This window comes from Fragaria vesca, linkage group LG4 (assembly GCF_000184155.1).
Source record: "Fragaria vesca subsp. vesca linkage group LG4, FraVesHawaii_1.0, whole genome shotgun sequence".
In the NCBI taxonomy this organism is placed as follows: Eukaryota; Viridiplantae; Streptophyta; class Magnoliopsida; order Rosales; family Rosaceae; genus Fragaria; species Fragaria vesca.
Genome location: NC_020494.1, coordinates 1494728 through 1520045, shown reverse-complemented (window position 1 = coordinate 1520045; position 25318 = coordinate 1494728). Strand labels below are relative to the sequence as shown.

The 25318-nt window shown below is 40.9% G+C and overlaps 1 pseudogene; it reads left to right on the top strand.

Moving 5' to 3' along the window:
* The window catches only part of LOC101307111, a pseudogene marked incomplete at both ends in the record, with an annotated part of 109806 nt that overhangs the window by 73986 nt on the left and 10502 nt on the right, over window positions 1–25318 (top strand).

The following is a 25318-nucleotide window of genomic DNA, read 5'->3' as shown; positions in this document are numbered from 1 at the left end:
AAATTAATTAAACTTTGGAGTATGCATAACATTCAAATCAAGGGTCCACTCACTGTGCTCGCCTATGCCTACCGACGACTCGAGGCTTCCTCCAAATGATCCTCCTCACGTCCTGAACAATAAATAATTATTAAGCCTATAATTTCATTTCTGAACAATAAATAATTATTAAGCCTATAATTTCAGACCAGGACAAAACTTTAATAAAATTTCTGAAATAAAAAAGAAAGCCTATAATTTCATTTCTCTTGCCCAACTTCTCCACTTTTTACCTAATAAGGTTCACATTACTCTGCACTTACCGAAAGCCATAATTTAACCTTTTTAGACTTCAAAACCTGCTAAACCAATTGCCGGATTTCCATTCGAATAACCGCTTAAATCCTTAATCATTGATAATTCCCTAACCTTATCAAATCTCCTCCAAAAATTCCAAATTATACTTCATTAAACTTCTCTCATGAAAACATACCCAAAATCATGAAAAACTGACCCTAAGGGGCGGCGGCGCCAGCTGCTCCGCCGGCGGCAGCGGCCGGCAGCCGTTTTCCGGCGATCTCCAATGCTTCTCAAATTTTAACAAAATAATTCTCTCATCATGCACAACAACTTTCATAACTAGCACTTAGTCCAATTCTAAGGCTAACTAGGGTAATCGAACCAAAACTTCCAAAAATCCCTAGAACTTCAATTATACATTTCACCTTAACAAGATCGAATTAGACCAAATCCTTTTGAGGGATTACTCACCTTGACGAGGGCTACAAGATGAGCCAAAAATCCCGACATATGGTGGCCGGAGGTGGGAACTCCGGCGAAAAGCTATCCGGCGTCTCCGGCGAGTTTTCTCCTCTCCGGCGACGCTACAGGCTTGGACACGGGGCCGGGGAGAGAGAGGAGGTGGCGGGGGTCCGAACTGGGGTGGAGTGGCGGCCGGTGGCTGGCCAGATGGTGGTAGGCTACGCTGGGGATGTCCGGCAGAAAAGAGGGGCTCGGGGGCTCGGGGAGAGAAGAGGGAAGGGGGAGAGAGAGAGAGAGAGATAGAGAGAGAGTGAGTGAGTGTGGGCTGCTCCACACCCGGTCCAAATAACTTAAACCCAAAAATTATACCCACTAAATATTTACCCTATTTTACCATCTCAAAAATTTACTCTTTAATTAATAAATTTTTCATGCTAACTCTGATTTTAACGTATAGCATGTCTACGAACTCGTATTAACGTCCTCTACGACTTTCATGAAGAAAGTTTTCCCAAATTCCAAACGGAAGAAAAAGTCAACTCTAGGGTCCTTAAGTAGTAAACGGTTACTCAACACGGTAAAAGACCAAAATAATACCAAAGTAAATAACTGTAAAATAACTTAAGAACCGGGGTGTGACAATTAACATTATACTGACCAATTTGGAACAATCTAACCTTCTCATCTACATGTCAAAACACAGAAGGCATCAAAAGGTCACATACCATACTTCATATGCAATACTGCTAATGTATATGCAAGAGACTTTTCAAAAGTGAACTAAAAAATGATACAATCTAACAATCTAACAATCTAAATGTAGAGAATACCGGTCTAAAAAAAATAAGACAAAAAAAATTACCAGTTTAGAGAAAACAATTTTGAGAGCCCACCACACTTTTATGCAAACTGTATAACAATGAGTAAAAAATAAGAAAGAATGTAATACCAAAAAGAAGCCGGTTTATGAATAACTTTGAAATTTTCTTTTTGCAAATCCACAACACTCTCAACATACACTCTAGAACGCAAAATGGAATGTCATTTTGTATCAAAGTGATAAAAGCAAGTTCCTTATTACTTTTCTCTATGAATGCCACTTTAATTTCAGCTGATACAACAAAAGGGGCATACCTAGGATCCCTCGTGCTAACCGTGGATCAGTAATGTGAAACACTGCGAAAGACAGTATTCAAGGCAAGAAAGTCATTGACGAAAGACAGTGACAACTAAACAATGTTATTTGCTACAACCTCAATGTAATACCCCGGAAATTTGATATTAGTTTTTAATATTATTTTAGAAATTTTTAAGTAAGAGTTGTATGGATTTGTGGTCTAGTGAGTGGACTGGAAGTAGTCGAGTTTTTATTTCTTTGAAAATGCTTTATTTTGAAAGGTCAAGAGTTGACTTTTTAATCTGTTGGGTTTCTTGGAAAACTTCCTTCACGGAAGTTGTAGAGCATGGCGATACGAGTTCGTAGAGACGCGGCACTCGTAAAACAGACTTCGTACGAAGAAGTTATGGTCAGCAGAAGTTCGTGGTTTTCCGGGGTTTTGTGTTAAATAAGAAAAAGTTAGGGTTCTCATTTCATTTTTTCGGAAAACCCTCTTTTTCTTTTCCCTTCTCTCCCGCGCCTCACCCTCACTGTCAAAGTTTTTCAGCTGACCCGACCCGGACCCGGACGACCCGACCCGAGTTTTCCGGCCGACTTCGGCCGACCTAGACGACGGCACCGGTCGAAAAATCTTCCTCTCCTTCGCGCAATCCTCCTTGTGTTAGTGAGTGAGGATGACTAGGCCGGATCGGCACTAATCGATCTCCAACAGTGAGGGCGGCGACCCGGTTTGCAACCCGGCCGGAATTCTCCTTTCGGCGGCGGCGACGTAGCTTGGAACCGATCGGGATAGGCTCTCCTTGGTGCCCTGGTTCTTTTTCTGGTAGTCTCCTAGCACGACTCACGGTGTAGAGTTACGGTGGTGGATTTCCACCTTCCGACGAGTTTTTCGGCGTGCTCCGGCCGATTGAGACGAAACCTGAGGTATAAAAGATGCTCCGCTCTCTTCAATCTACAAGTTTTGTGTTGTGAGCTTGGGCTAATTCGTAGGTTGGTAGGGTGGCGCGTGGGGCCTACTCGCCACCGGCGCGTGGCGGCGCCTCCGGCAGAGGTTGGGTGGTTAGGAGTAATTGTTAGGTTGTGCTTGTTGATACGTGTACGTGAACATGTAAATTGTAGTTTTCAATGTTGCTTGAGTATGTTGGGGCTTTGCCCGAAGTCGTTTTCTTTCGATGTTGGTTTATGGAATTTGAGTGTAGAGGTAATCATTTTTGGTTATCATAGGCTGTGCATGGGGTTTCGGTGACCTTGGGAGGTCTCATAAGAGGATTGCCTTGTTATGGTAAATCTTTGGGTTAGGTTTTAGCTAGTTGGTGTAAAGGGTAATCACTTGGTTGTTAGTGACAAAGTTGGTCATTAAGTTGATCACTTGTTTTGTTGGTCACTAAGTTGTTTTGTGCTATCTTGGTGATTGACAAAGTTGGTGTTGTGTTTGTGCTGTGCGTGCGAAGACGCAGCTGGATTTGAGGTGAGTAACATCTCACCAAGGTCCACTTTGGGACCAAATATTTATAATTATTATGATGATGATTATGATGTTGATTTTGATGATGATTATGATGATAATTTTGATGATGATGAGATTAATGATGATGATGATAATGTTGATGGAAATGTTGATGATATGATAATTATGATGCTATTGTTATATTGTGAGTAAATCTCACATGGGTTCATAAGGAACCGAGTTTATTTTATAATTTTATTATTGTTAGCTGTGAAATTGTTCTTAAAGGAAAATGATTTTTTTTTTAAAATAAATGAACTTGATCGTCAACGGCTTATGGGTAAGTGAAAATATGTTTTCTGGTAAAATAAAATCTTTCAAAGGGACTTCCGTTCATGTGATTTTGTGATGCTGAAATATGGTTGTTGATATTTTTATTCTAGTGGGAATATATGTCTTTGTTATATAAATATATCTAGGTGGAAAGATATAATTTATGAAGTACTCTTGCGTTGTTGTTGATGATATTTCAGGAAATACTTAAAACAAGATATAATTTATGAAGTGCTCTTGTTTCATTTCATTTAACACATAGTTTCAGCTATTATTACATAACATTTACTACTGGAGATCTAGACTTACTTGAAGAAGCTTAGTATAGATCATAGCAACACTAACCTGCAGATTAGAATTTTAGTTCAAACAAAACTATGCATTTAATGAAATCAACTTGAAGAAGCTTAGTATAGATCATAGCAACACTAACCTGTAGATTAGAATTTTAGTTCAAACAAAACTATGCATTTAATGAAATCAACAAGGCATAAAACGAATCACATGCTATCATAGAAAGTTAAAATATGCTTGAATTTATTCTGAAAATTAACCTATTCATGTTCTTAACAACCAGCCAATTCCAACTTTGAAATCTAATACAAGAAAACAAATAACAATAACAACATAGAAGAAACAAGACATGAGTTACACTTTATAAATCTTCAAGGAAGCTTGAGATGTTCAAAGGAACACACAAGCCTGATGCTTCTCGGCAGCCTTCTAGAGAAGTCCTACAAAGGTGCCAGCTTGAATTGCTTCTTTTCTGGAGAGAGGAGTTGAAAAGGAGAAGGAAGGCTAATGTGTTTCACTGATTTTTGTGTGAAGAAGAGATGGGCTGAGAAGTGCACAGGGAAGTCTTTATACAGAGAACATCTTGGTGAAACTTCTCTTCCAAAATGATGTGGGACAAGGAGCACATGTTTGACTTTTCTCCTTCCTTTGTTGGGCTGTTTGGGCCTTCTCTTCCATCCTTGGAGTACTTGGGCCTTCCTTTGGGCTTTCTGCATTTTTGTACTACTTTGGCCTTCTCCCCCATATGAATTCTCTTGATTCTAGGTGATTCTTGAACTAAGTATTAATGCAGGAATTACTAGTTATAATTATATGTGATGTTGAGTTTTATTTTGGGAGTTACTTATACGAGCTTTTTAGCTTACCGGGTTTCTTGTTTACAACCCGGTGCACCAATTCATGGTGTAGGGGTTAGACCTGCAGGTGATGATCAGTAGGGTCGAGGCAGTGGCCTAGGAGCTGGGTTTTTGACGATATACATTTATTTGTATTTTATGGTAGTTGTTTTTAAGCTCATGTGAGCGAAGTAGTTTATTACTAGACCTTTAGAAGTTGATGTAATTAAGGAGATTAAATGTTTAACTCGGTTGATGAGTTTATCGACATTTACATTTCCAGTATTTGTTTTTAGTTTGGAAATTGTCAAGCAGGTTGTGGGATATTAAGATTTTGAGTTTTATCATGCCCAAATTTTTGAAATTTTATCCTTCGAAATTCGAAAATTAGGGTGTGACAGTTTGGTATCAGAGCGTAGGTTTACATATTTGGTGATAATCAATACTTTGGAGTGATGGCCCAACTGCAGCGGATCACCATCATGCTCTTCTGTATTGATATGTCATTGGGTATGTGAAGGGTTAGGTGTCGCCTCTATGTCAATAGGATGTCAGAGTAGAGAATACTCTGTTAGTGGGATTTTGAATCTTTGTGGTCCATCTTGAGTTAGTGCCTTAGTTAATAAATGTCGCATTTGACTTATACTTGGGTTTAAGTTCTATGGATGAGTTAACCAAGGTTTACTTGCTTCTTAGGTGATGGATCCTCCGCGAGGGAGAGCTAGAGGCCGAGGTAGGGCCAAAGGGGCTGGTAGAGCCAGAGGGGCAGGTGGGGCCAGAGACAGAGGTAGGGCTCCACCTGTGGATGATTTCTTTAAGGAAGAGGTGGTGTTGGAGGAGCCGGTGCCAGTTGCTGTAGATGATGGTCTACGATTGGCCAGGCTGGCTCAGGGTATCATTAGGTTAGGAGCACCTTCCTTTCTTGGAGGTACGGACTTCCTTGTAGCGGATCACTGAATAGAGGGCATGGAGACATACTTTACCCTTATCACGTGTACGGAGATTGAGAAGATGCGTATTGCTACGTTTCTTCTCAAGGATGAGGCACAGATATGGTGTAGCGGGGTAGAGAGAGCTAGAGATGTGACCGCTTTGTCTTGGGAGGGGTTCGTGTAGCTCTTTCAGGAGAAGTATTTTCCTGATACTGTGAGGGAGCAGTTGGAGCTTGAGTTCATAGCTCTAGTGCAGGGCTTGATGAGTGTCAGGGACTATGAGGCACGTTTTTCTCAGCTGTATCGATTCGCGAGAGAGATGGATGCAGTGGCCTTGTCATGAAAGTTTATTCGGGGTTTGAGGCATAAGCTTCGGAATGTTGTGAGTTCACACCGTTTTGCTAGCAGAAGCGGTAGAGAGTGCCTTTGCAGTTGAGCAGGAGGAGGCCATGCATGAGGCTGAGGGACTGAGAGATCAGCATGGGAAGGGGAAGGCCGTTGCAGGAGGCAGTGGCACTAAGGATCATCATGGTGCGTTTGGGAAGAGGCAGCGGACCGATCAGCAAGCTCTAGCTACGGTGCCAGCTGCACCTATCCGACAGGTAGAGCCCTTGAGATGCTACCGTTGCGATGGGTTAGGACATATTGCTAAGGAGTGCAACAAGCGGAAGACTCAGGCTTGCTATAGTTGTGGGCAGGTGGGGCACCTGGCTAGGGAGTGTACTTGACCTCAGGAGGACAGACAGGGGTACCAGCAGAGGCAGTTGCCTCCGACCCAGTAGTATTCAGGTGAGCTATTTGTTTAACTTTTGTTAGGTTGCGGTGGGTGGAGTCTTGTCATTTGTGCCTTGTGAATGTAGTTAAAATTTGTGTGGTAGACCTTCTGTGTGAATGAGTTTTTGTGTGGATCTGATGCCTTCATGATTTATTGACTTGTAGCAGTGTTGATTTCTGTTGTGTGGCAAAGTTCTTTTGAAAGCTTGTAATGTCATAGTGAGTTGACGATGATGCGATGCAAATATTGTTTTGTTTTGAGTTCACATTCTTATGTAGTTTGTGTGTTGTGTTATGGCTTGCGACTTAACTTAGGAGTGTTGAAAAAGAATTATTTGGTTTGTTTGTATGAGAGATTAAATTCATGAAATTATTTTGATTTATTACTTTTGTTGAGGTGGTGGATGTTTATTTGGGGGAGCGAGTGGCTCCAGGAGATGTGGTTTAATTTGTTTTCAAAGTGTGGGTTTTGGTGATTTTTCTTTCAGGTAGGGTTACCCATTTTTAAAGGAGGTTATGCCAAAATTTTGGTAGAATTTCCCTTGAGGTGGGTCCCGCAAGGTTTATGCTTGATTTCAAGGGGAAATCCGGGGTGGGTCCTGACAATTAGCAGAGTAGTGGTAGTGTAATTTGTAGAGACGTGTTATCGTGTTTTATTTTATGAGTGGTTGGTTGAGGTTTGACTTTAGTGAGACGAGTGTTTTTGGAATGGTCTAGCTCTTTGTGAGTGATGAACTAGTTCGCATCCTTAGAAACCCTTGTTTCTGTTTAGTTAGCCATGTGGTGATAGTGACTTTATGTAGGGAAGTGTGTCTCTGGTCGATCAATTTCCACTAGTTAGCCATGTGGTGGTAGTGACTTTAAATTTCGGGGACGAAATTTCTTTAAGGGGGGTAGAATGTAATTCCCCGGAAATTTGATATTAGTTTCTAATATTATTTGGGAGTTTTCGAGTTAGGAGTTAGTGTGTTTTTGAGGTTCGAAGAAAGAGCGAAAGTGTTCGGACGCGTAATTTACCCGAAAGGGTTTTATGCTTTATTTTGAAGGGTCAAAAGTTGACTTTTTAATCTGTTGGGTTTCTCAGAAAACTTCCCTCACGGAAGTTGTAGAGCACGATGATACGAGTTCGTAGACACGTAGCATGTATAAAACGGACTTCGTATGAGAAATTTATGGTTAGCAGAAGTTCGTGGCTTTACGAAAATTTTGGGTTAAATATCAAAAGTTTAGGGTTTCCTTTCATTTCCGGAAACCATCCCTCCTCTCTTCTCTCTCTCTCTCTCTCTCTCGCGACACCTTCACTGTCTAAGATTTTCTCCTGACCCAACCCGGATCCGGTTGACCCGACCCGGCTTTTCCGGCCACCTCCGGCCGACCTAGACGCCGGCACCGGTCGGGTTCTCTTCCTCTCCTCCGTCCCAGCTGCCCTGTGGTGGTGACTTGCGCCGTTTCAGCCTTGAAATGGTGACCCGAAGCTTGGAAGTTCGGCTTGGAGACCGGTCGGGATTCCCACCTCTTGCGGCGGCGACAAGGCGGGAGACCGGTCGGGATAGAAGCCCCTTGGCATCCTGGTCCGACTTCTGGTGGCCTTGGAGCACGACTTACGGCGGAGAGTGCGGTGGTGGATTCTAAACTTTTCTAGCGAGTTTTCGGTTATTTCCAACTGATTCCGGCTGAACTGGTTGGACCTTCAGGTATGAAAAGTGTTCCCCTTGTAGTAATCTTCAAGTTTGATGTTGGAAGTTTGTTGAGATTGTGAAGTTGTAGGGTGGCACGTGGGGCCCACTCGCCGTCGCCGGTGGTGGCACGTTGGGCAGGGTGTGTAGGTTTAGTTACTTTGGTTAGCTAGTTCTTGTTGTTATGAGCATGTTGGTATATTATGAGATTAGGTCAAGTTTGAATAAGTTTTGCTTGTTAAATTCTTTGTTATTGTAGACTTGTGCGAAGTGTTGAGCTAAGAGAATCCAAAGTTAGGCTGTGGGGGAAGGTATTTAAGTGTTCGATGACCTTGGGAGGTCTCTCGGAAGAAGGTTGTCCCTTTTTGGGCAAAACTTGGGTTAAGGCTTGTTAAGGGTGCAATGTTCTTTTGGTTAAGTGGTTATTAAAGTTATTAATTTTGTTAATAGGTGACTTGTGGAGTGTGTTTTGGTGTTATATTCTTGTGTTGTGTGTCCAAAGACGCAGCTGGATTTGAGGTGAGTAACATCTCATCAAGGTCCACTTTGGGACCAATTATTTATAATTAATATGATGATGATTGTGATGTTGATTTTGAAGATGATTATGATGATGATAATTGTTATGATGACGATTATGATGATGACAAGATTAATGATAATGTTGATGATATGATGATGATGATGATAATTGTTATGATGACGATGGTAATGGTTTTGATGATGATTATGACATAATTTTTATATTGTGAGTAAATCTCACATGGGTTCATAAGGAACCGAGTTTATTTTATAATTTTATTATTGTTAGCTGTGAAGTTGTCCTTAAAGGAAAATGATTTTAGTTTTAAAAATAAATAAGCTTGATCGTCAACGGCTCATGGGTAAGTGAAAATATGTTTTCTGGTAAAATAAAATATTTCAAAATGAGTTTGGTGTTAATTTTTGAAATTTTATCCTTCGAAAATTGGGGTGTGACAAGGCTGACTACTATTGCCTTGACCCGAAGTGCACAACTAAATTGTCGTGTTGCTATTGCGTGTTGGGTGCGTGAGCAGGAAGACTGTGATGATTAGCTGCATCTACATTGTTGTGTATTGTTAGGGGTACTGCAGTTGAGCGCCTTGGCTCCAGCCATATACTTCCCTGGTATCTTTTTGTGTCTAGTTTTTAACTTTATTAGGCTCACAATAAGTGAGCTCCAACGACAAGAGTGTGGGGCATCAGAGGTTGTTCCCTCACTGAACCGACTTGAATCTGAACTATGATTCAAATCACGTCTTACCGCTCTTTGTCTAATGTAATGGTACTATATGACCCATTGCAGTGACTGTATGTTGTCGTTTTAACCTTCGAATATCAATGAAATTTTCATTTTGTCAAAAAAAAAAAAGAATGTAGAAAATTATATATTACACAGATGAGGTGTATCCCATATTCAAAACCGATACGATATCAATACTTCATACAAATGAGGGAATACGTGAATCTCCTGAAGTTAATACTCACAATTATTACTTTTATCAAAACTGTTACTTTTATCAAGTGAGCATTTAAAAATACTGGAACGTATAGGGTTGAAATTTTATTGCTTAAATTGGCAGTGAAGAAATTATAGAACTCACAATAACAACGTACAATCCTTAACCTTAAGGCACAACCATTGTTGTGCACATGCCCAACTATTAATAGATTTCTTGCGTGTGTTTGGATGAGGGAAAAAATGATAGAATTTAATCGAAAGTGAAGATTTTGTAATTTCTTAAAGCCATTCAAGGACAGAGCCAGGATTTGTAAATAAATTGGGCTAAACTTTCATTTATTAAAAACTAGAAATTTTTACCCGCACGTTGCTGCAGGTTCCGAAAGCATGAGAAAAGCAGATTTATATACATGGTTCTTTTCTTCAATTCCCAGATTGGTACAAAGGATGGAAGAGATATGAACAGAAGTTCTAGAAATTTTCAAAATATATTGGTTTTTGGGGTTCGGGTGGTTCTAGATATGGAAACGAAGGGCAAAACAATATTTTTATAGAGTTGATGGCAGTTTTGTGATTAAATAGAAAATAAGGCTAGAATTGTAATTTCCAGACCAAAATACAGTTTATAAGTAACAAAAAATTAGTATATAGTATAAATTTCAAATAACTATTTTTAATTGCTACATATTACAATTGACAAAGGTTGTCAGGACCCACCTCGAATTCACCCTGAAATCCAAAATGAACCCTGCGGAGACCATCTCCAAAGAAGATGCTACTGAAAATTCGACATAACCTTATTTGAAAATGAACAACCATTCCTAAAATCCTCTGCAAACACTTCTAAAATTGTACACTAACCTCAACTAAGGTAGCCTGCAAACTGGACATTTGAAACCGAATGGCCCAAGAAAGAAGCATTTAAAAACTTTAGAGTGAGTGGACAAAATAAAATTAGAATGATCGAACAATTAGATGAAAAACTTTATGTTGTCCCATTAATTTCTATAGTCAAACATTAATGCATGCAACAATAGAAAATATTTTACTTAAAAAAATCAAGCAAATAATTAAACACGTGACTAGCCCCGCAAGTCAACCACACTACTATTCAATATTAAGTCTCAGGCTCTAATATGTATATAAATAATATCACATGTCATATGACTCAACGTATGAATTTCTATATGCATACCGGGCTACGACGCTCACGTCCCACGTTCATGTCACACCATAATTGACAAGACCCGCCCAAAAAACACATAGTAAAACTAGGGCTGGGCACTTAGTACCGGAATCCCGATCCCGTACCGGTCCCGTCCCGAAAGTTAGCGGGACGGGACGAGATAAGTTTTGAAAATAGCAATCCCGTCCCATTTTAACATTACCATAACGGGACGGGACGGGACGGGACTATCCCGAAAAATCCCGTCCCGTTCCGTAATATTAGAATACTTGATTCTATTCATTTTATACTTGATTTTTTAGGTTGCATGGTGTTACAATGCACTCAACCACACTTAATTTGGTCTAAAATAATACTTTTAATTTCATTCATGTTCTTTTTTTTTGCTTGTGTGATTTTGGATATTTTTAGTTGTTGTTTGAGGGTTAATTTTTAATGTGGGATGTTTAGTACTTTTAAAGTGGGATGTAATTTAGCACCTACGCACCTATGTTCTTGTTGATTTTAGTACTTCTAATTTCATCAATGTTCTTTTTTTTTTTTTATGTGTTTTGGATATTTTTTTTCCATTAATTTCATTAATGTTGTTCCAAACAGCATAAAAATGTCGAAAATTTCATACACTGATCAATTGTGGTGGAGCATTTGAATGCTTGGAGTTTCTCAACCCGTTTTTCCACCTGTGGTGGTGTTTGATAATCAATTAATTTGTCGGGATCCCGATCCCGTCCCGGTGCCGTCCCGATCCCGATCGGGATCGGGACGTACGGGACAGATTTTTAAAAACACCTTCCCTTCCCGTCCCGTGCCCAGCCCTAAGTAAAACAGGCTAGTCTTGCGCGGTCCACTCTTAAAAGAGATTATACTGAAATTTCAGCATAACCTCTCCTAAAAATGGACAACTCCTCCTGAAATAAAACTGAAACACTTCAACTATAATAATCAACCACCACTCCTGGAGTCCTTCACTCCCCGCAACAAGAACCAAATCATAGCAGTACTTAAACAACCAAACCAAATATTTAACTGCATTAATTAAACATGAACATCAACCAAGATTAAACTCTCTACTTGAGTCATAGACCTAAAAAAAACACTTCAACTTAATTTACATAATCCCATGGTTCTCAGAGCACTAAGAAAAGAAAATAAAACAATTACACATAGGTTAACAAGTAACCTACGATCAGCAAGGAGCAGCGGGAAAACTTTGCCTCAACTCCTAGGGAAACCGAACAGGAGCTCTGTAATCTGGGCATTTGAAAACAAAGGGCCCAGGGGAAAACATTTAAAAACGTTAGCGTGAGTGGACGAAAAATAAACTAATTAATATGTATCTAAGAACAAAATAATACAAAATCAAATTTTATATGTTTTTCCATTTATACGGAATTTAAGAATTTCTATGCATGCAAATATTATAATCTCAACAAAATTCACACTAGCCCCGCTAGTCATAAAGCAATAAGAAAAATAAACGGATTCCTCATATAAGAAACTTCCAAAATAATGGACTAGCCCTGCTAGTCAAATTAACAACTCAAAGAAAATATCCTATATGGCCATCTAAGTGAGTCTCCCAAACTCGGTTGCCTCCCAGGCATAGTACTCCCATACTCCTTGTACCTTCACGTCTAGTTGACAGATAGGGCACAGGGTTTGCGTGATGCTGCCGGCAACATCACATCGCCACTAGGGTGGAAAGGGCAAGCGTGACCCCACTTGAAACGTGGGAGTCACATCAGCTCGGAAGGTGGAACGACATGCTTGCATTGATATCATATAATTCAACAAATATGGCATAAAAAGAAAATATAAATTCATGTGAGTTTCCCCGAAACTCATATTTAAAGCACAAGACGATTCCCAACCGTACTCGGAAAATTCCAAGAGAAAAGTAATTAATTAAATTCAACGTGACTCACACGTTAACATGCTTAAAATAAAATAACTCAAATCATTTTCAAGATCATTTCATAGAAGGAATAATAATAATATCAACTCAGAAAATTAGTGATAATTTTCTAACCAAACCATGAATGCATATTCCTTTAAAAACAAAATGTCTACTCACAATATAGATGGCTAAGCCTGAGGTCGGTCAGAGCCCTCCTCACGTGGTGTCTCCTCTCGTCCTGTACAAAACGAGATTTAAGGTCCGAGACAATAACTCAAAAATAACAATTTTAACAAAGTAAGGTAAAATCTTCCTCACTCCTTCTAGACACCCCAAACCTAAGAAGAACTCCAACCTTATTTTTACTAATCATCTCCAATTTTTCCTCAACGTTCTAACATATAAATACAAATATGGAAATTTCCATGGATGAGGCTCACCTCTACTTTTTCACAAAAATCAACTTAAAAATTTCCTAAATTCCTACCAACAAATACCATAATTTTCAATACTTCATTACCACTCATTTCTCATTCATGGAGCCACCAAAACTATCCCAAATTCCAAAAACTCTTCACCAAAAAAAATCACCATACCATACAACAACATTTATCTCTTCTAGAAATCATTCAAAATTACTCAAAACCACCACCAAAATAGGCAGCAGCCACCGGCAGTGGCAGTCAACCACCACCACCACCACATCAACCTCAACCAAAATTAACAAGATACCTATCAATCTCTTCCTGTCAGCAAGCACAACAACAAATATAACTAACACAAACTCTAGAAATCAAAGACTTGGCCGGAAATTACCTCCAAGCTCAAGAACACCAACAAACCCGATTTGTTCTCAACTTTGAATCGAGCTTCCTCTTTTAGAGGGATGAAAGGCCAATAGGAGAGCTTCAAAACCCCTCACAAATCTCTCGGATTGGTGGCCGGAGAAGGAAGTTTCAGCTTACAAAACCAACGGCCTTGACAGTGCTACCGGGAGCCGCTGCCGGCGAGATGAGGCCGGCTACCACCCCAGGAAGGACGAGCGACGTCCCAGCTGCCAAACGGGATCGGCGCGGGGGTCTGCTATGGCCGGACGGCGGCGCTCCGCCAAGGAGAATCAGACGGGGTCAGAGTCGGGGTCGGGGTCAGGGAGAGAGAGAGTGTAGGGAGGCTATTGACGTTTCTTGTTTTTTTTTTTTACCCTAACTTAAATGAAAGGCCTCACTTAAAAACCCCAGCCCACATATGGAAAGTATTATTATTTAGCTGAAACCTTTACCTACGAACTCTTGTCCGAGTAACTAAAAGTCTACAAGTTTGTCTACGCCAGCACAAAATAAAATAAAACAAATTCCCAAATTGATTAACTACAAGTAAATCGGATACCATAGTATAAAAATAATTACTAGGTTCGGGGTGTATCAATTCTCCCCTCCTTATAAAATTTTCGTCCTCGAAATTTCCATACCTGTCAATAAAAGAGGTGGGGATACTGCTGCCTCATTTGATCCTCAGGTTCCCAAGTAGCCTCCTCAACCTGATGACTTCTCCAAAGGACCTTAACAAGTCGAACCGTCTTATTTCTCAGCACTTTCTCTTTTTGATCCAAGATCTGAACCGGTTCTTCTTCGTAGGTCAAATCCTTCTTTAAACTAATAGGTTGTTCTTGCAAGATATGAGAAGGATCGGCTACATACTTACGGAGGCATAGACACATGGAAAACATCATGGATCCTGGATAACTCTGGGGATAACCTCAAACGATAAGCTACTGGGCCAACCCGCTCCGTAATTTCATAAGGACCGATGTACCTTGGGCTAAGCTTTCCACGTTTCCCAAACCGAATCACACCTTTCCAAGGGGACAACTTCAGGAATACCCAATCACCAACCTGAAATTCAAGGTCCCTCCTACGGTTATCTGCATAACTTTTCTGCCTACTCTGTGCTGCCTTGAGTCTATCTTTGATTACCTTAATGTTCTCATTAGTATGAAAAACAATTTCTGGAGCAGCAAATTCTCTCTCAACACTTCATTCCAGCATAAAGGTGTACGGCATTGTCTCCCATATAAGGCCTCAAATGGTGCCATACCAATGCTAGAATGAAAACTATTATTATAGGCAAACTCCATCAAAGCCAATTTCTTATCCCAACTCCCTCTAAATTGCATCACACAAGACCTCAACATATCTTCTAAGGTCTGAATAGTTCTCTCGGATTGCCCATCGGTTTGTGGATGAAAGGCAGTGCTAAAACATAATCGAGTCCCCAAAGCCGCCTGTAACCCTTTCCAAAACTTTGACACAAAACGGGGATCCCGATTAGATATTATAGATTCTGGCACCCCATGAAGTTTGACAATCTCATTTACATACAATTCTGCCAATTTCTCCAATTTATAGGTTTTATTTACCAGCAGGAAATGTGCTGATTTGGTGAGTCGATCAACAATCACCCATATACCATCATGACCATCTCGAGAACGAGGTAAACCATAAACAAAATCCATAGTGATATGAACCTATTTCCACACTGGAATCTCCAGCGGTTGCTGCAACCCTGCTGGTTTCTGCCTTTCAGCTTTCACCTGCTGACAAACCAAGCATCTACTCACAAATGCTGCAATCTCCCTCTTCATATTTGGCCACCAATAAAATTCCCTCAAAGTCCGATACATTTTAGTACTACCAGGATGCATAGCATAAGGAGAATTATGAGCTTCCTCCAAAATCTCTTGCTTAAGCACTTCATTTCTTTTTGGCACACAAAGTCTGTTTTTAAATAATAATACCCCATCTTTTCCAATGGAAAACCCCACCGTGGTGCCACCATGTGTTCTTTCAATCAAGCAGATGATGGAAAGGTCCTGACATTATGCCTCTCGCACTCTGTCAAGCAGAATCGGTCTCACATGGAAACTAGCAACCAAAGCACCAACTCTATCTACAGACAAATCAACTCATCTAGCTTGTAGTTCATAAAGAAGAGGAAGTCGAACTGTCCTTAAATAGGATAAGCTACAAGTAGGCTTCCGACTAAGAGCATATGTCACTACATTCGCTCTTCCATGGTGGTACTCAATAGTGCAATCATAGTCTTTAATTAGCTCCATCCACCTCCTCTGCCTCAAATTCAACTCCTTTTGTGTAAAAATATATCTGAGACTTTTATGATCTGTAAAGATCTGACACTTAGCTCCATAAAGATAGTGTCTCCACAACTTCAATGTAAAAACCACCACGGCAAGCTCTAAATCATGGGTTGGATAATTCAACTCATGTGGCTTAAGTTGCCTAGAAGCATAAGCAATTACATTTTCATGCTGCATAAGCACACCACCCAAACTCACTCTTGATGCATCACAATATATCACATACTCTCCACTATCATCAGGTAAAGCCAACACAGGAGCACTAGTTAACTGATTCTTGAGTTCTTGGAAACTCTGCTCACATTTCTCAGACCACTCAAACTTAACTCCTTTTCTCGTCAATCTTGTAAATGGAGCGGCGATCTTAGAGAAATCTAGTACAAAACGACGATAATAACCTGCTAGACCCAAGAAACTACGGATCTCCGTCACACTATTAGGTCTACTCCAATTAGTCACCGCTTCCACCTTTTGAGGATCTACACTACCACCCTCAACTGAAATAACATGGCCCAAGAATCCAACATTATCAAGCCAAAAATCGCATTTACTAAACTTGGCATATAGCTCTGCACACCTCAAAGTCTGAAGCACCAGGCTCAAATGTTTAGAGTGTAACTTCTCACTCTTTGAATAGACCAGAATATCATCAATGAACACAATGACAAAACGGTCTAGATATGGGCGAAACACCCTATTCATCAAATCCATGAAAGCAGCGAGTGCATTTGTCAACCCAAACGGCATCACCACAAACTCATAGTGACCATAGCGTGACCGAAAGGCAGTCTTGGCTATGTTAGAGTCTCTAATCTGCAACTGGTGATACCCGGACCTCAAGTCAATCTTAGAAAAGACTTTAGCACCCCTCAACTGATCAAACAAATCATCAATGCGGGGCAAAGGATACTTATTTTTCACAGTAACTTGATTCAACTTCCTATAATCAATGCACAACCTCATAGTACAATCCTTCTTCTTTACAAACAACACTGGGGCACCCCAAGGAGACATACTAGGCCTTATGAAACCCTTGTCTACTAACTCCTGCAATTGAACCTTCAACTCTTTCAACTCCGTCGGGGCCATCCTGTAAGGTGCCTGAGAAATAGGGGCTGTACCAGGGAGTAATTCAATGGTAAAATCTATCTCCCTAACAGGAGGTAAACCAGGCAACTCCTCAGAAAAAACATCAGGGAACTCCTTGACTACAGGAATATCTTCAACCTTAAGAACTCTCATACTAGTATCCACAACATGAGCCAAATATGCCTGACAACCCCTATTCAGCAATTTACCTGCCGTGACTGTTGAAATCAAGCAAGATGGCAAAATATTCCGCTCTCCACTAAACGAAATCTCAGGCTTTCTTGGACTTCGGAACACTACTGTTTTTTGAAAGCAATCAACCAAAGCCTGATGTGCCTCTCAGAAATCCATCCCCAAAATCACATCAAAATCAACCATTTCTAACGGAATTAAATTTGCCTCCAAGTTATACCCCTCAACCAGAACTTCACAAGACCTAAATACCCATTCAATTTTAAGCACATCTCCCGAAGGCAAAGACACATATCAAAGTAAAAGTAGGCTGGCCAAAAATAAACAACGTACCAATGATAACCTCGGGCGAGGTGCGACCCTTCTGAAATGTCATGGCATGAACTCTAGTCTGAGTGGTAGGGCGTCCTCTATGACCTCTACCCTGCTGGGGACCGCCTCTAACTGCTGAACTAGCACGGGAGCCACTGCTAGAAGCACCAACTGAAGTCTGACCTGCAGTCTGGTAAAATGTAGGCGCGACTCCCTGAGTCAAACGGGGACAATCTCTCTTAAAGTGACCTTGCTCGCCACACTCGAAACACCCAACTGGCTGATACTGTCCAGACTGACCTGACTGACTACTGTGGGCTCCACTACTACCACTCATACCACCCCTAAACTGACTAAAGGGGCGTCTGCCTGCAGATCCCCCAGCAAATCACCGGCTACCTCTGTGCCTAGATCGGGCTGAATGACCAGAATTGCTACTACGTCCACTATCCACAGAAGATCCAGAACCGGATGTAGATGCTGCTCTCTTTGACAGCCCCTGACTAGAGCCACCAAGGTCTCGGGGTCAGCTACCCATTTGTGAGGTCTCAATATTTAAAGCTGCCCCAACTGCATCACTAAATCTCGGATACAACACTGCTTGCATCTTTTCCTTATACTCACCCCCAAGTCCCCGAACAAACTTGTATATCTTATCATGCTCGTCCTGTACCAAGTTAGGAACATGAAGAGCTCTAGCAAGGAAATGCTGCTTAAACTCCAAGAATGACATATCTCCCTTCTGCAAATTCATAAACTGATCCTGCATCCTATGGAGATGAGCTCGACTACAGTAACAATCATTGAAATGGGCCTTGAACTCATCCCAAGCCATGAGAGAAGCATCCCCATAATCTCTAGTAATGCCAACCCACCAATGCCATGCAGGGCCATGCAACCATTGCCCTGCCACGAATACCTTACGGTCATCAAGAACATTTAACCTAGTAAACACTCTCTCCATAGTCTCAATCCACTCCTGGGCCTCAATGGGATCCTTGGCTGTAGAAAACTTCTAGCACCATTATCCTTGGCCCTCTTAATGCTAAAATTAGGTGGGGGCTGAGGGTTCATTGCTGCAGCAAATTGATTAATCTGCTCAAACGCTCCCAGCATACCCTCTTGTGCATTCATGTCATCCCCCACAGGAGGAGCTCTCTGTGCTCGGCATCTAAGAGGCATAGTACCTGAGATAAACATAGATTAGAAATTCACACATGGACAATCTAGTATTAAACTAGATGCCATTAATCCAACAGGAAGGGGAACCTAATGCTCTGATACCAACTGACAAGATCCGCCCCAAAAACACAGAATAAAACAGGCAAGTCTTGCGGGGTCCACTCTTAAAAGAGATTGTACCGAAATTTCGGCATAACCTCCGCTAAAAATGGACAACCTGTCCTGAAATAAAACTGAAACACTTCAACTATAATAATCAACCACCACTCCTGGAGTCCTTCACTCCCCACAACAAGAACCAAATCATAGCAGTACTTAAACAACCAAACCAAATATTCAACAGCATTAATTAAACATGAACATCAACCAAGATTAAACTCTCTACTTGAGTCATAGACCCCTAAAAAAAAACACTTCAACTTAATTTACATAATCCCATGGTTCTCAGAGCACTAAGAAAAGAAAATAAAACAACTACACATAGGTTAACAGGTAACCTACGATCGGCAAGGAGCAGCGGGAAAACTATGTCTCAACTCCTAGGGAAACCGAACAGGAGCTCTGCAATCTGGGCATTTGAAAACAAAGGGCCCAGGGGAAAACATTTAAAAACGTTAGCGTGAGTGAATGAAAAATAAACTAATTAATATGTATCTAAGAACAAAATAATACAAAATCAAATTTTATATGTTTTTCCATTTATACGGAATTTAAGAATTTCTATGCATGCAAATATTATAATCTCAACAAAATTCACACTAGCCCCGCTAGTCATAAAGCAATAAGAAAAATAAACGGATTCCTCATATAAGAAACTTCCAAAATAATGGACTAGCCCCGCTAGTCAATTTAACAACTCAAATAAAATATCCTATATGGCCATATAAGTGAGTCTCCCAGACTCGGTTGCATCCCAGGCATAGTACTCCAATACTCCCTGTACCTTCACGTCGAGTTGACGGATAGGGCACAGGGCTTGCGTGATGCCGCCGGTAACATCACATCACCACTAGGGTGGAAAGGGCTTGGGTGACCCCACTTGAAACGTGAGAGTCACATCACCTCGAAAGGTGGAACGACATGCTAGCATTGATATCATATAATTCAAAAAATATGGCATAAAAAGAAAATATAAATTCATGTGAGTTTCCCCGAAACTCATATTTAAAGCACAAGTACGATTCCCAACCGTACTCGGAAAATTCCAAGAGAAAAGTAATTAATTAAATTCAACGTGACTCACACGTTAACATGCTTAAAATAAAATAACTCAAATCATTTTCAAGATCATTTCATAGAAGGAATAATAATAATATCAATTCAGAAAATTAGTGATAATTTTCTTACCAAACCATGCATGCATATTCCTTTAAAAACAAAATGTCCACTCACAATATAGATGGCTAAGCCTGACGTCGGTCAGAGCCCTCCTCACGTGGTGTCTCCTCTCGTCCTGTACAAAACGAGATTTAAGGTCCGAGACAATAACTCATAAATAACAATTTTAACAAAGTAAGGTAAAGTCTTCCTCACTCCTTCTACACACCCCAAACCTAAGAGGAACTCCAACCTTAATTTTACTAATCATCTTCAATATTTCCTCAATGTTCTAACATATAAATACAAATATGGAAATTTCCATGAATGAGGCTCACCTCTACCATTTCACCAAAATCAACTTAAAAATTTCCCAAATTCCTACAAACAAATACCATAATTTTCAATACTTCATTACCACTCATTTCTCATTCATGGAGCCACCAAAACTATCCCAAATTTCAAATACCCTTCACCAAAAAAAATCACCATACCATACAACAACATTTATCTCTTCTAGATATCATTCAAAATTACTCAAAACCACCACCAAAACTAGCAGCAGCCACCGGCAGTGGCGGTCAACCACCACCACCACATCAACCTCAACCAAAATTAACCAGATACCTATCAATCTCTTCCTCTCAGCAGGCACAACAACAAATATAACTAACACAAACTCTAGAAATCAAAGACTTGGTCGGAAACTTGGAATCGAGCTTCCTCTAAGCTCAAGAACACCAACAAACCCGATTTGTTCTCAACTTCGAATCGAGCTTCCTCTTTTGGAGGGATGAAAGGCCAATAGGAGAGCTTCAAAACCCCTCACAAATCTCCCGAATCGGTGGCCGGAGAAGGAAGTTTCGGCTTACAAAACCAACGGCCTTGACAGTGCTACCGTGAGCCGCTGCCGGCGAGATGAGGTCGGCTACCACCCCAGGAAGGACGAGCGACGTCCCAGCTACCGAACGGGACTGGCGCGGGGGTCTACTGTGGCCGGACGACGACGCTCCGCCAAGGAGAATCAGACGGGGTCGGAGTCGGGGTCGGGGTCGGGGAGAGAGAGAGTGGAGGGAGGTTGTTGACGTTTCTGTTCTTTTTTTTTACCCTAACTTAAATGAAAGGCCTCACTTAAAAACCCCAGCCCACATATGGAAAGTCTTATTATTTAGCTGAAACCTTTACCTACGAACTCTTATCCGAGTAACTAAAAGTCTACAAATTTGTCTACGCCACCACAAAATAAAATAAAACAAATTCCCAAATTGATTAACTACAAGTAAATCGGATACCACAGTATAAAAATAATTACTAGGTTCGGGGTGTATCAATAATAGCGGCGGGCTATTCGCCATACCATTATGACGGAGAGGCACGTATCTCTAGCTAGCAATACATATACATACTATCTATATATATATATATATATGGATCCGTTCAGAAGAGGATGTCCAGACTGTCCTTAAAGTGCGGACATCTCTTCGTTCTCCACCGTCCGGCCCAGACATGAATGTGAGACGCGAGCGTCGTAGCCCGGTATGAATATAGAAATTCATACGTTGAGTCATATGACATGTGATATTATTTATATACATATTAGAGCCTGAGAGACTTAATAATATTGAATAGTAGTGTGGTTGACTACCGGGGCTAGTCACGTGTTTAATTATTTGCTTATTTTTTAAGTAAAATATTATATATATATATATGGATCCGTTCAGAAGAGGACGTCCAGACCGCCCTTAAAGTGGGGATGTCTCTCCGTTCTCCACCATTTGGCCCCGATGATAGAGCTTCTCTTGTCGAGCAGACACCAGACCTCGATTGTGACTGACACGACTCACCCCGAATTTCACCCTGAAACCCGGAGTAAGTCGTGCGGGGACCACCTCCAAGGAAGATATTACCGAAAAATTTGACATAACCTCCCTTGAAAATGGACAACCCTTCCTAAAGAAAACCTGCAAACACTCCCAATATTTTCAATCCAACCTTAACTCCTGGAGCCTACGTGCTCCCCAAATACAACCACCACCAACAACAACACAACATTACCCAAACATCAAAATATAATTATCCAAAAGATAACATAAATCCTCCGACAATTATTCTAAAATGTCAACATGCCTTCACTCACAACAGAAATAATATACATTAAACCCAAATATTCAGATCTACTAGACACTAGCGGAAATAAGGAAACACAGTTAGGTTAAACAGATAACCTACTGGTGAAAAGTGGTGGAAATGCGGGTGACTATGCCTCGTCTCCTACTAGGTCCAACCCGAACTCTGCAGACTGGGCATTTTAAAACGAAAGGGCCAGGGGAAAACATTTATTAACGTTAGAGTGAGTGGACAAAAATAAATTAATAAAAAATATTTATGCTTTCCCATTTTAATTTCCAAAGAAAATATACTGCATGCGGCAGCTCAAAAACACTCAACTCATAAACTGGCAATTTCACGACTAGCTCCGGCTAGTCACCAACTCAAATATAATGGAGCCTCTCAGGCTAAATTATATATAATCATATATTTGTATGTATTTACACCCGTCAGACTCCTTGTATGAATCTTAGAAACAATTTAGAAAAATAGAAATTCATACAAGGCTACAACGTTGGCGTCTAACGCTCATGTTGCGCCATAATGGTATTTTTCCTCATTATGACGGACCAAGCACGTATGGCTAGCTAGCATTTATATACATACTATACTGATAATATCCATAAACATATCCACCGAAAATCTCATTTTCGGGATCTCTCCAAAGGAGGAATAATTGCCAAATAATCGAGAAATCAATAAGTCTCGTCAAAAGAAATAAATGATCAAGAAGATAATTCATCGCAAGCTTTTCCAATTAAAACAAAGGTCCACTCACAAATTAGGCCTAAGCCTGATGACGCTCCGAGGCTTCCTCTGCTCAGGCCTCCTCTCGTCCTATTCCAAATATATAATTAATTTCCCACTAAAAATCCAATAATTAAACACAATGGGCAAAAATTAAACGTGAGCCTCCCACACACTCATCATTGCCCAACTTTGCCATTCCAAACTCAATATGGCTTAAACTTCACCGAACACACCGGCAGCCTTAATTCAACCTTCTACAGATTAATGACTTAAATCCTACGACCGGATTCTACATTAATTAACTGCCAAAAATACCAAACTTCGGAAATTCACCAACATATCCAAAACTCATCCGAAAATTCCATAACTCACATCAATATACTCCCCTTAATATTCCACATTTAAAACCCTAAAAATCTCCCAAACAGCGGCGGCTCCGCGGGCAGCGGCGGCCGGAGGCCGATTCCGGTGACCTCCAATTCCTATGAAATTTTGACAGCATCTTTCTTTCATCAAGCTCTACAACTTTCCTAACTACCACAAACCCAAAATCCAAGCCTAACTAGGTCAATCGAACGAAAACAACACAAAAAGCCCTAGAGCTTCCACTCACCGGTTCTCCTCACCTGAAACAAACTGGACCGAGTCCTTCTAGGGCAAGGCAACTGGGTTGGAGACCTTCAAAACCATATATGGCTTGCCCGGATTGGTGGCCGGAGAAGGAAGTTCCGGCGACGTGAAGCTTAACACAGTCGGACCTCTCGGGGGAGAGCGCTCCTTCATGGCGGAGCTAGGGCGGTTGTCACCGGTCTTGGGAGATAGCTGGGTCGGAGGCCGATCGTTTGGGACTGGAGCGGCGGCGAACGGTGGCCGGACGGCGGCAGGCGGACGGCCAGAAGTTCGCCGGGGAGAGAGAGCTCGGGAGAGGGCTCGGGGAAGAGGGAAGAGAAAAGAAAGAAGAAGAAAGGCTTTGGGCCTCCACACCTGGTCCAAGCCTATAATAAACCCAACTCCACAAAAAAAATTACACCCCAAAAAAATACCCTAATAAAAATTACCTTTTACTAGCTAAAATTTACTATTTTTACCGTCGTCATATTTTTCTCCTACGAATCACTCTCCGAAATAATCGTCCCCAAAACCCCTCTAGGGACCAATTAAACTATAACTTCATTGACGGAGACGGTAAAATTCTTATTATAGTCAAGCTAATTAATAAGGTAAAAATTTAAGGGTCGGGATGTGACAGTGACCTTCCTCTTGCCGGTGGACTTGCCGTATACCAGTTTGTTGTCATAATTGTTGTTGTCTGAAGTTTTGGGTGGAGGTTGCTGCCCAGACCTTCAAATCTAATCTCCATGGCCTTCATCTTCATGGTAAAGTTATCGGGGATGCCACTGCTGTCATCCGGCAAGAGAAACCGCAGTCATCAGGGCCAGACGGTGGAGAAGGGAGGGACGTCCGCACTTCAAGGGCTGTGTGGACGTCCTCTTCTAAATGACTCTGTATATATATATATATAGGCCGGATCATAGGTGGACGTCCGCACTGCCCTTAAAGTGCGGACATCTCTCCGTTCTCTATCGCCCGCCGCCGATGACTACGCTTTTTCTTCTTGCCGGAGGACAGCTAGCTGACCTTGATATTAAGCTTCCTTTTGTTGGTGGACTTAGTGAGGTTGATCAGTCTTGAAGCTTTGAGTGAGGTTATTGGCCAGAGCTTCAATCCTGATCTCTCTGACCTTCTTCTTCATGGTTATGCTGTCTCGGATGTCTCTACTATCCTCCGACAGGAAGAAAAAGCGTCGTCGGCGGCGGACGGTAGAGGACAGAGAGACGTCCGCACTTTAAGGGCTGTGCGAAAGTCCATCTCTGAACACCCCTATATATATATGTAAAGAGGACCTCCTTACTTTAAGAATTTGAGGATTTCTACTATTTTACAATAGTAGATCACTTCTTTTAACGATCTCAACTGTTGATCCTCTAGATACATATGCAAGAAACATGCCTATAAAATTTCAACTAATTAATTACATAATCATTTGGTCATTCAAATTGATGTAAACAATTGTAGGCCGTTAGATAAAATTAAAATGAATATTGTGCTAATCAAAGGGTTAAACGTTTTTCATTTTGATTAATTTTTTGTAGGATTTATATGTGGGTAAATAACTAGGGAATGGGTGGCTTTGATTGTCAAAATACATGCTAGAACTAAAAACATCCTTACTTTAAGAGTTTACGGAGGTCCTCTCTAGATCCGGACTATATATATCTATATACAGATTTTCTCAGGTGCGGATGTCCGCATTTATTCTTACGGTGCGAATTTCCACTTTACACTCACTTTTTAATCGTATTTTCACATCTCCACCGTCTAGTCTTTAGATACTAATATATAGATCATCTATGCAAAATTTCAACCAATTTGGTTATCATTAAGCCACTCAAACTCGATTAAACCAATGGATGAACATAATTATGTTGAACTTGAA